Source organism: Alosa sapidissima, chromosome 16, assembly GCF_018492685.1.
Source record: "Alosa sapidissima isolate fAloSap1 chromosome 16, fAloSap1.pri, whole genome shotgun sequence".
Taxonomy (NCBI): Eukaryota; Metazoa; Chordata; class Actinopteri; order Clupeiformes; family Clupeidae; genus Alosa; species Alosa sapidissima.
This window is the reverse complement of record NC_055972.1, coordinates 23,882,378-23,895,762: the sequence shown is the minus strand read 5'-3', so window position 1 is coordinate 23,895,762 and position 13,385 is coordinate 23,882,378.

The window sequence follows — 13,385 nt, the reverse complement described above, 5'->3', positions numbered from 1 at the left end:
AAATAACAGGCTCAAGGTGGAGGTAGAAGTGCGTTTTTTTTCTAAAACCAGCTGATTTATGTTGTTCTGTCGGAGCATAGTGTTGGTTTCAGTGAATATGATCAAAAAAATCTTGCCAAACTAGAAAAACTACTCAAAATCTTAATCAGGACAAGGGTTGGACAACAAGGCATGATTTCATGCCTTAGGGGGCAGCCGTGGCCTACTGGTTAAGGCTTCGGACTTGTAACCGGAGGGTTGCCAGTTCGAACCCCCGACCAGTAGGAACGGCTGAAGTGCCCTTGAGCAAGGCACCTAACCCCTCACTGCTCCCTGAGCGCCGCTGTAGCAGGCAGCTCACTGCGTCGGGATTAGTGTGTGCTTCACCTCACTGTGTGTTCACTGGTTGCTGAGTGTTTCACTAATTCACGGATTGGGATAAATGCAGAGACCAAATTTCCCTCATGGAATCAAAAGAGTATATATACTTACTTATACTATATACTTACTTATACTTCATGTTGCCTCATAAAAAGTTTCCAGAAGCAGATTGCCTCATTTCAACATACCTTAAAAAGATCTAAAAGTAATGTAAAATGTATCATAATGATTAGAATGTATAGTAAATAATTTCATCAGTATCAAAAGTTAGAAGATGTTTTAATTGTGTCAATTGAACTTGTGTCCAGAGTTTTGGTCAACAGACTTTTTTTATAATGAAAAAAATAAGGAATAATTGTGGGCAGCTAAAACACAGAGGACCCCTTTAGCACTTCCTACCAGGGGCGGAGTGAAAATTCTGACTGCACCGGCCCGGCCCGAAACCCCCCCCCACCCCCCCACCCCCCCACACACACACACACACACGCACACACATCAATAGCACAAACAAAATATATGTCAATTTAAAATACTAATAGGCTACATTTGGAGAAAGGAACTGGATAGTGCTACAGTAATGCAATACAACAAGCCAATCAACCACAAACCAGGCACTTTCAATAAATGTGTAAGGAACTATAGATATTTAAGTGCAGTATAAAAACAGCTTTGTGGGTGGATAGAAATTTCAAGCATCATGCAAGGACATGTATCTGGGTATCATAGCACTACAATAGTTGCCTGTATAAATTTAAAAAAGGAAGTAGGCCTAGCCTACAGACAATGCCAACCTAATAACACAGGTAATTAAATAATTGGAAAACCAGGAACTTTGAATAGGTTTGTAGAGAGAACTATTAAAGTAGGCCTATATAGGCTTACATAGACAGTTCCAACGAGTTCCACAAACCATTTATCAGCCTGAGTGGCACTAATTAGTCATTAGGCTAGGCCTACATATCAACATAAGACTAGCTTGTGCTAGTTTCCGCTTAGCAATAACGTAAATTCTTTAGCTCCGCTAACCCTTCTCTCTGCCTTCCATCAATGTGTAAAACAACACCGGTACCGGCTCGCCACAGTTAGTTTGACATTATCTCAAGTCTCGTGTGAGAGAATGTGACAACCAACGTGTGTGACAACCAACCCTGTTCTTCCCATTAATATAGCATGTCTGTCATTGGAATTGAAACAATCCCAGGACAGGTTATGTAGGTTACAACTGTAGTAGAATATCACTTAAATTTATTTTGGCCTCTTTGACAACCAGATGTCTAGGCTTCACACAATGGTATTATTGTGAATTCCCTGAAGTTCAAAAGATTCACTCAATAAGCCCATGTCTAAAGCACTTCATAAGGCATTAATTTTATAGTGTTGAATTTATAAAAAAAATAGTACAGTAGGCTAGCACTCAGATGCAATGGATTGTATTTAAAAATGTGTGTGTGTGTATTTGTGTGTGTGTGTGAGAGAGAGAGAGAGAGAGAGAGAGAGAGAGAGAGAAGAGAGAGAGAGAGTGTGTGTGTGTGTGTGTGTGTGTGTATGTGTGGAGTGAGGTTAGGGGAGGAGGGGTGAGCAGGCTTCAGCGCCCTGCTCCACTCAGCAGTAACGGCAATTATTGAAAAGCCAACCATCTAACTTATGGGCAGGTATGCTCCTAAAAACAGGTGTATACAGGTGTTGGTGGCCCGTATTATATAGTCCTGCGGGAATATACACTCAGATACACCCATTGCTAGGTTTGATTGCTGTATTTGGACAATTGCGGATGTTTGCAAGCCCGTGTGACAAAGATATCAAGGAATCGGAATACCTCTGCCACTCATTAGGATAGACGGCCGTTTACTTTGTCCTGATACTCCCAACCCGGATACACCACTTTTCACGCAGTGTACCTAGCTTGAGTTGCTGCAGCCAGGCAGCTACAGTACTACACTTTGGGGGCATGTTTGTGAGGCCCCATGTTCATACCTCCAGAGTGTAGCGCTCTAACTGCCTGGCTGCAGCAACTTGAGCTAGATAAAAATGATTGTTTTCGTTTTTTTCGTACAGCTGATCTTATTTAGTTGATTTAAAGACCTATGTGTAACAAAATTAATTTTCTTTTAACCATTGTTCAGAATGCCGAGCTTAGGTTGGAATTCAAACTGGCGACCTCTAAAATGGGACGATGAAGGGCTATATATACAACCTGTACCACAGAGAGTTGTTGATAACACCTGAAAACTTCTCATGTTTTTTTGCATACAATTTCATGGAATGATGTTGTGTGAGGCTGGGACCATTACAGCCCACGATATTGGCCACGAAGTGAAAATGGACAACTTCCTTGATATCTGTTGTTATATCTGTAACTTTGAAATGGAGCCACCAATCAAACATCTGAGAAAAAGTAATTTTTGTCAGCACTATCTGTAGATTTTCTTAGTAAAATTGGTGTGAGAAATTTAGTGAGAATTATAGCGCAATCTATTCTTGTATCTGAGTAGTGAGTGGAATTTCCAACCTGCCTTCCCATTTCTCGAGTTTATAGCCCATATTTTTTTCTTTCTTTCTGCTCAACCACTTTTACTGGAGAAGAACAAGAAGGAGAAGAAGAAGAAAAATCTGAACAAAATATAAACAAAACAATAGGGTTCCAGAAGCTACACTGTTATTCAAAATACCACTCAATTTAATTGCATATACCTTAGGTACCTTAATTATTGTGAATAATTATATATTATTGAATAATTATTGATTATTGGGGGCCAAGCAGCGAAGCTGCGAAGGCACCCATTGTGTTTCTACGTTTTCCTATTATTATTCCGCCATGGAAGTCAATGGCAGCCCATAGAACCGTCTGGTCAAAAGTTGTGAAATTTGGCACACTGATTGGGGACAGTCCAATAATGAATTGAACCAAGTTTCCTGCCGGCACCTTGAGTGCTCTAGTGCCACCAACAGACCAAAGTTGGATGTGCGTTCACGCATGTAACTTTTGACCCGTATGCCCAATTGTCAAAAATCGTTGGAATCCTTAGACCAAGCTGAGCTCAACGCACCCTATGACGTTAATTTCCGCCATGATGGATTTTCCGCCATATTGGATTGGATAGTTTGTCCGATTTTCACGAAATTTAGTACATATGATCTTCAGACCAAGCAGCACAAAAGTTATCCCTTTTCGTCTTCGGAACTAAAACCGTTCTCCCATAACAGCCAATCGAAATTTGTGGCGAAGCCGCCAAACAGGAAGTGAGCTCATTTCTCCGCAACCATTTCATGTATCATAACCAAACTTAGTACGTGGACTCATAACCACATCAGGAGGATGTTCAAAAACTTTGGTGACCTTTCACCTCTAGGGGGCGCTGCAATTAGGAAAAATGTGTTTTGGCCTGTAGCTGCTGTTGTGTTTGGAATTAAAATGTACTAGTGGGGTCTGTTAATACTGTTGGAGGTCCATAGGCTGACCCATGCCAAATTGTGATGTCATCGTAATTAATTCCGCCGCCATATTGGATTTAATCAAAAACACCTAAAAGTTTTCACAGGTCACAAAGTTTGTCCGATTTTCACAAAACTTGGTGCAGATGATCTTCAGACCAAGCCTCAAAATGTATCCCTTTTTGTCTTCAAATCTAAAACCGTTCTCCCGTAACAGCCAATTAAAATTGTCGGCAAAGCTGCCAAACAGGAAGTGAAGTGATATCTCAGCAAAGCTTTCACGTATCAAAACCAAACTAGGTACATGGGGTCAGGACCAAATAAGGAGGAGGCTCAATAAATATCATGACTTTTGACCTATAGGTGGCGCTGTAATTAGCAAAATTACCTTTTGGCCTGTAACGGGTCTTGTGTTTGGAATTAAAACTTACTAATGGTGATTGTTAATGCTGTGGGAGGTCCTAAGTCCGATCACCAATTAGGAGGAGGCTCAAGAAATTTGGTAAATTTTGACCACTGTGTGGCGCTATAATCACAGGAAGTAGGCTCATATCTCAGCAATGCTTACACATATCTAAACCAAACTTGGTACATGGACTTGAGACCCCATCCTGAGGATGCACAATACATTTGGAGTCTTTTGACCACTAGGAGGGCGCTATAATCACAGGAAGTAGGCTCATATCTCAGCAATGCTTTCATATATGGAAACCAAACTTGGTCTTGGGACCCAATCGTGAGGACACACAATACATTTGGTGATCTTCGACCACTACGGGGGCGCTAGAGATACAGGAAATTAGCTCATATCTCAGTAACGCCTTTACGTATCAAAACCAAACTTGGTACATGGACTCGGGACCCGATCCTGAGGACGCACAATGCATTTGGTGTACTTTGACCACTAGGGGCGCTATAATTAGGAAGACTTTCTCGTGTTGACACCAAACTTGGTACGTTGATTCGTGAACACATCCTAAGGACCCACAATACATTTGGTGACATTTGACCACTAGGGGCAGTATGATTAGCACTTTCACCTATCGCAACCAAACTTAGTATGTGGACTTGGGACTACATCCTGAGGACGCACAATTAATTTGGTGTGCTTTGACCACTAGGGGCGCTATATTTATTAACACTTTCACTAATTGAAACTGAACTTGGTATGTGGAGTCATGACCCCATATTAAGACTGCACAATTATTTTGGTGACCTTTGACCACTAGGGGTGCTATAATTATCAACACTTTCACCAATTTATACCAAACTTGGTATGTGGTCTTAGGAGTACATCTTAAGGACACACAATAAATTCGGTGACCTTTGAATCCAGTCCAGTCCAATCCAATCCAATCAACTCCATTCCAATCTAACACAACACAGTCAAGTCCAGTCCAATCCAATCCAATCCCAACTCCTGTTCAACTGCTTATCTGCTTAGCCCCCTCATTGCTGCTTGCAGCTATATTTTCTTATTAATTATCCAATATTTTTGCCTGGTTTATTTTTATGAAGAGATGTATGGAATACGATAACTGGAAGTCCGAAGACCTATTTGGTGTAGTGGTGGTTGGACAGAAATCCCTCAAAATCCATATGCCCTAACAATGGCTCACAGCCACAGCTGTGTACGCTGTGACAAAACTGAGCAGAACCCTCTGCTTGAGTACCTTATTACTGTGACACCAGATGTCTGACTTATAGCAGTCATGCCACTTGACTAAAACTCACACTTATACCCTGCGACAGACAGACATACAAAACTTTTCTCTGCTCTCCTCTAATTACTGTTGTATTAGACATTCTCTGCACGTCAGTTCTAGAGGAAAAACTTGTTTGGAAGAGATTGAGGTGTGTTTGTAATGATGTTACATCATTGAGTAAGTAACATCCCACATCCCTTGACATTCCAGTCAAACTAGCAGATAGTCAAAATGGACATCCCCTGCACTGAAACCCTCAAGAGATGCCCAGGGCCCATAACAGCCCATAGCCAGAAAATTCAAGTTACTTGGAGACAGCTGCTAATATCTGCACATTGACTGGCAAGTCGGTGACCATGGCAACCAGAGGACAAATTTACTCCAGCCCCTTGAGAGCAGAGGTCTGGGAGATGGGAAAAACCCCCAGGTTAGTAATGTGGTCCCCATAGATGCAAGAGGATGCCTTCTCTAAGCCATCTTAATCACTTCCCCTATCCGGTCGGCCATTCTGTTCCAGCAGACTAGAAGTCCGAGCCAAAGCACCAAATGTGAAAAAGTCACCATGTCATTTTCTGGTGAGCCCAAATAAAGTCTTCTTCATTTTTTCCCTCACCTCTCTCGCTCTGTATGGGTAGGATATCTGTTTGCATGTTTTTTTGTTTTGTTTTTTGTAGTATTGTGTCTGTTTGTAGTGTCTTTCATTTCTAAATTCAACATGGCATAAACTCTGCAAGTCATCTTGTGAGCATATCAACCATCTGCTGGTTCAAAAACTCTGATAAATGTTTTATTGCACTGGCAAAAAGGACAGCTAGATGTATTATTGCCTAGACCATTAGGGTTACATTGTTTGGTCATGAGGTTAGCTACATGCACATTGAGCGGTGCAATGATGATACATTGTGTGACTCAACCAGCACCTGCAGAAATGAAAGGATCACAATGTCACACAGGAGGAGGTATCAACCACAGCGTCTCCTTAACAGGGGCACGCATGAAGGGTGGACACCCACAGGGAGAGAAAGAGAGAGAGGGAGAAAGAGAAGGAGAGATAGAAATAAAAGAAGAGAGAGAGTGTGTGTGTGTCAATTTCTTCTATCAATACATCTGCGCAGACATGCCAATTTGAAAAGGAAAGTTAAGATAGAAATTTGCATTCATCATGCACAAACATGACTAAGAATTACCATGACATGAGAAATAAATAAATAAATACAGAAAGAAAGAAAGAAAGAAAGAAAGAAAGAAAGAGAAAGAAGGAAGAATTTGCTGCTCCAGTGTCTGGACGCAATCCAACAGTTCAGGCCTCCTCATCCACAGACAACCGTGCTCTAGCATGGCATGCTGTTAGCTTAGTAAGCTTGGCAATTCCTCTCTGGCGTGGGCAGCAGGTTGCACATACAAATGTAATCTCACAGTGAAGCAGTGTCTGGAAGAGGGATAAGCCCCATTTACCCTCTACACAGGCATCTTAAAGCTCAGGGGTCCTTGTGAATCTACCAAAAAACTGTGCAGCTTTCAGTTGGTGTACACGAACACTGCAAAAGCACTCCATAGGGAGACCAGATAACTGTGAGGACATGGTTTGTCGAATATCAAAGGAGAAACAAAGAGAGAGAGAGCACAAAAGAGAGAGGAAGACAGACAGATTAGGAAATGGTAGTTGCATCCAGCAACCACTTTTTGAGAGATTCCAAAAGGCTAAACTGATCATTTCCTTGACAGAACTCCTCTGAGTTTTGTGGACTAAGAAATGACAAAGGAAGACAGGCAGAAGGAATGACTTTGAGAGAAAATAAGAAATAACAGACTGAGAACAGAGAAATAGAGTGTCATCAGTAGCAGCTCTCCTGCTGAGATCACCACTCTGTATTCAGTAGGGCAGCAAGGACACTTCCTCTGTGTCAATATCCTGTGTCCACAGGGTCACATCATACTTCTGAGGGCAAAGGGCTTCTGACCATTGCAGTGGTCAGAAACAGTTGCTGAAGGTGTGCGTGTTATACTGTAGGTGTGCGTGTTTATGCATGTGTAGGTTTGAGTGTGTGCATGTTTGTGTTTGGTGGATGAATGCGAATTTGCATCTCTACTTTCCTTTTCATATTGGCCTGTCTGCGCAGATGTAAAGATAGAAGAAATTTGTCAGCATATGTTTGATTTCACCCACTTGAACAGCGATACTCAGAATGAGTCAAAACTATTGAAAACATGCAGTGGCACATCAATGTCATAGGCAGACTATAACAAGCAAGACGGATATATGGATTATTTTTCACATTAGTTAACATTGAAAAGTGGGGCTCTCACCCTTACCAGAGATCTGCACTCAAGTGCCCTTTCATACAAAAATGTTTTTCTTGAGCAACAAGACAAAAATGAAGAAAAGGAATAATATTATGATTCAAATCAATATAGCTTTCAATCAATATTGCTCTTTATGCGGTCTCTACATCTTTAAATCTCTTATTCATTAGCCTCTGAATGCCATTCATGATAAGCAAAGTGTTTTCAAGTGAAAGATGAAATATCTTTGAAAGACCAATTTAGAGAAGAGCAGAGTATATACTTTTGAAAGAATGGAAAATTCCTGGAATCGCAACAAAGAAGGTTAAGATTACGAGACTCATCATAGATATGGAGGACAAGACATAAAAGTACAAACATATCCACTGATTAATTGTTATTTTTAACACGTTAAGCCTGAAAATTTACAGATTTGATAAGCCTGTCTCACACAGATTAATGGCATCACTGAGGCGATGGCCTGATGGCTCTGTATACAAAAAGGACAAATATTGGTTTGTAATCTCTGTTATTCAGTGCAAAAATAATCCTAATATTTTCTAGATGCAAAAAGTCTGATTAACGATCAGTTGGCTGTTGTATGACACAAGGGGTCATGCCTGCACACTGAATGTGAATTTCTTTTTAACACATTAACAGAAAGCAATGGCTGACTGGTGATATAGCAGCATCACAAAGACATTTTCTTTCTATTGATATTTACCTGTTCAATAAGCATGTTCAATCCTTTCTTTAAAAGTATAGCAAAAAGCAGTACCCAAAAGGGCACATGTTACCCCACTGCTCAACCAGCTACACTGACTACCTATAGCTGAAATTCAAATCACTAATGCTTGCCTACAAAGTAGTCTCCAGTTCTGCTCCCACTTACTTGAATACCCTCATATAGGCATATATTACCTCCTGACTGTTGCGCTCCTCAGATGAATGATGTCTGGCTCTGCCCCCGTAAACTCAGGGCAATCCAAACTTTTCTCATCTGTTGTTCCCTGTGGGTGGAATGCACTGCCAGTTCCTACCAGAACAGGAGCGTCCCTCTCTACCTTCAAAAGACCCAGCTCTAGGTGGCTGAATGGGATTCCTTTAATTCTTTCTGACTTATATGCTTGATGCTCTGTCTTTTGAAGTTAGGTTTTCAGCTCTCACAATTATCATTAAAGTGGCACTGAATGAAAATACATGAAAAAGAATTTACCCTTATCTATCCCTGCTATAATATACATTATACAGATCACGAGCTATCTACACTGTAAAATCTAACACTTGTGTAAACTTGCATTAACCTTGTTTACTTTACTTTCAGCAACAAATGTGTGCATCTTAATGATTAGAGTAAAGTAACAGTTACTTCCATGTTGAAAAAAGCATGTTACTTCATAATAAGACTGAGGTCAACTTGTCTGAGACAAGTAACCTCAACAGTGACAAATTTCTACCATTAGGAGGCGCCCTTGTGCGTATTTCTGCAGGGAAGAAGAAGAAGAAGAAGTGGGAGCATGCAAGGAAGACGTTAACGTTACTGTGCTGGAGTGATTTGAATTTTCGCCCTCTCAGTTTGCTCTTCCGAAGAATCGTTGTTGAAAGCATTCAGAAGATAAAAAATAAACATCAGACCTTTTCCTTTCGGAAGACTTTGTGGTAAGCTGTAAGGATATATATGTTGGTGAACTGTTTTTATTTTGCCCAGGCATGTTTTGGGTTCGAAGGAGCTAACGTTAGATCGATGGCCCCCCTTCCCCCCACCACACCACAGATGTTTTGCATTAACAGTTGGATAAATTAATGTGTAACTTTAACTACTAGTAAATTAATGTCCAATTCAAAGTTGGCAGCTAATTTAGAATTTTAAAGCAGGAGGTAGTGAATACAGAATCAAGTTAGGTTAGCTAGTTAAGGTTAGCTGCGAATTTAGAAGATGGTAGTGTAAGCATGCAGTGGAAATGTACGCATTGCATTTTTTCGGCAGACAAAAGAGGTCAGTTATTTAAGCATTATCGTCTAAGACATGGCGGGTTTATTCGGCAACAACCAATACCTTGTCTTCATATGGATTGTTTATGCATTTTTCAGTCATATGGGGAGCCCTGCACTGAAGCAGATTTTTTCACATGTGTGTGTAGTCATTTGAAATTAACATTCCATGCCCATATGGAGGCTGTGATTTCCATACTAGTGTGTATTCAACATTTAAAGGAGAAGTTCGGTATGATATTGACCTAAAGTGTGTTGAAACATGATACCTTGAACTTTTGTCTCATAGCTCATCTCGGCTTGTCCCCTGCACTCCGAAATCTGGCGCTATTAGCCGATGCTACCAACAGGTTTCCGATGGGGGTGCCTCGGGCATCGGCCTAGCCATGCAAATAAATCACTGGTTTACACCATTTACGGTAAGTGGTACGTTTCCATGGATGTAATTCAATGCTGAAAATTGCTTGTATGTTTTTAAATCTTTTGTATCATTTCATGCTGATGACATCCTCAAGAGATCAACACAAAGCTTGGATTACTTGCAGCAGCATTACCGTTCATTTATTTTATATTTCAGCAAGGTACAGTTTGGACGCTAATAACTAATCAGTCATATATTTAACTGTTGCCTTTGTGTTTCTATTTGTTTTACAGGTTACTGATGGTGAGGACGTGTGGGCACAAGTCTCCTTTGGGCTGCTGACGGTCATTGATGATGACACACCGGTTGATCTAACTCTTATCCACCTGGAGCCAGTGTCTACAGCCATCATCATTGAGGGGAGGCTGGTAATGGATGGTCTCAAAAGTTTGCCTGAAGCACGCTGCATCTTGTTTGGGTTATCATATGCCTTACACCTTGATTACCCCAAGTCAATGAAAAATACATTGAATTTCATTCAAAAGGTGATGCTTGGTTTGGGTCAGAACAAGCTACCACCAAAATGGCAAAGTCTTTAAAATATTCTGCTGAGATCTTTTCTATTTTTTGAGCTTATATGGTTCTAAACTGAAAGGAGAATTCTGGTGTGATATTGACTTAAAGTGTGTTGAAACATGATGCCGAGTGTGAACGTATGTCTCATAGCTCATTTCGGCTTGTCCCCTGCACTCCGAAATCTGGCGCTAGCTAGCCGATGCTACCAACAGCTTTTTCAATGGGGGTGCCTCGGCATCGGTCTAGCCATGCAAATAAATCACTGTTTTACACCATTTACGAGGCTCAAAGTATCTCCACACTTCATTGGTAGACTTCCGAGGGCCCTGACATTTAAAACGAGACATTGAGAACTTGGAAAAAGCACTGGTAGTTTATCTACAAGACGATTTATACAGACAGTACCTTAAGAAAGTTTACCGTTCGCAGCCATCTTGAATTTAGTCACGATAAGTGGAGCGACGAGTACGAATGAACAGGTATGATAAGGGATCAGATTCCAAAAATAATTCCGTGGAAATGCATGTATTCCAGTTGCTTCCAGTAGCAGCAACTGAAATCCATGCATTTCCACAGAATTGAGTTTACCAATGAAGTGTGGAGATACTTTGAGCCTCGTAAATGGTGTAAAACAGTGATTTATTTGCATGGCTAGACCGATGCCGAGGAGTGCAGGGGACAAGCCGTGATGAGCTATGAGACATACGTACACATTCTGCATCATGTTTCAACACACTTTAGGTCAATATCATACCGGAATTCCCCTTTAAGTCTGTGGTGGTAAGTCATTTAGAATTTGGCTCTATAAATTGGTGGCCCGATTAAGTTTTAAGAGATGTTTAAAGGGATATTCCACCATTTGAGGAATTACACTCATTTTCCACCTCCCCTTGAGTTAAACAATTGATTTTTACCTTTCTCCAGTTCATCCAGGCGTTCTCCGAGTCTGGCGATACTAATTTTAGCTCCATCCTAGCATAGATCATTGAATCTGACTAGACCATTAGCTTATCATGTTTAAAAGTGACTTTTTTGATTTCCAGGAATTTTCCTATTTAAAACTTGTCTCCTTTCAAGTTAGAAAGTGTAATAAGACCAACGGAAAATTAAACGTGGCAATTTTCTAGGCTGATTTGACATGGAACTATACTCTCATTCCAGCGTAATAATCAAGGAACACCATGGGCACAGCAGCACAATGATATCATGCAGCACCTGAAAATAGTCCCTGTAGGCTAACTTCCAGCAACAAAGTTGAGCTGCAGCAGACGAATCGGTTAGTGACTGGATTATTACGCCTGAATGAGAGTATAGTTCCATGTCAAATCAGCCTAGAAAATCTCTACATTTGATTTTCCATTAGTCTTATTACACTTTCTTACTTGAAAGGAGACAAGTTTTAAATAGGAAAATTACCGGGAATCTTAGTCACGCTTAAACGTGATGCTAGCAGGCGAGATGCTAATGGACTAATTCGATTCAATGATCTATGCTAGGCTGGAGCTAAAAGTGGTATCGCCAGTCTCAGAGAATGGCTGGATGAACTGGAGAAAGGTAAAAATCAATTGTTTAACTCACGGAGAGGTGGAAAATTAGTGTAATTCTCCAAATGGTGGAATATCCCTTTAAGAAGACAGTATTTTTCATGTATTGTGTTAATTTACGTTAGACTACTGTGTTGATTTTTATTTGGTACAGGCTACTGAGATACTTAAAGTGTGTATATTTTAGTTTCAGGCCTTTTAAAAAAGATTTTTATAAAATGTTCAAGGAGAAAAAAGGAAGATGTAGGTTGTTGCTACAGCTAAATTGTGCCATTTAAGACATTTTAAGATGTTTTTTTTTTTATTAAAACAACACAATTTTGTTGTTTTTACAAGAATAATAAATAATTCAAAGCCGTATTTGTACCTGATGCAGTTGTAAATGTCATTATTTTAGAATAGAGCCTATTTTTATTCAAACTTGTGTATATGAGTAAAATTTACTTGCTAAATTGAAGGCAATCGGTTTCCATGGTTTCACCAAGTAAGATTAACTTGCTGTTCAAGTAACTGTTACTACATATTCCAGATATGAGGAATTGGTTGATTAGTTACCTCAACTTCAGAACATGAGTTTCATGAATGAAAACTAAAGTACACTTCACTTGCAATACCTAGGTAGGTTAAAGAGGAATTTGCTGTAGTGTTAATACACTACACTAAGGAATTGCTTGTAAGCTCAGTTTTAGAATCCGAGTCCATTTTAGTCTGATTTTTCAAGGCAATCGGTTTCCATGGTTTTTTTAAGTAAGGTTTACTTATTGGATTTTACAGTGTATAACACGTATAACATAAAATATATAAATCACATCCTTTCCAAAACAACACAAGTAAAATAAAATCAACAACATTATATGCTTTGTCGCCTAATAGGTATAGTCCTCTGTAGACCTGCTGTGCAAGTGTGTGGCTTGTTCTTTGTCAAGTTTGTAACGTTTGTATAGTTCTGCCTAAAATGTCCTGACACTCTGACATCAGGAACTTTTCAAGACTGGAATATAGAAAGCCGCAGACAGAGAGCCAGGGACCAGACCTGACTGGGTAACAGACCTGTACCAAAGCTGGGCTGGAATCTCTGCAGACTCGACCATTATCTCAGCAGATACAGTACCAGCTTCAGTAACTGTATTA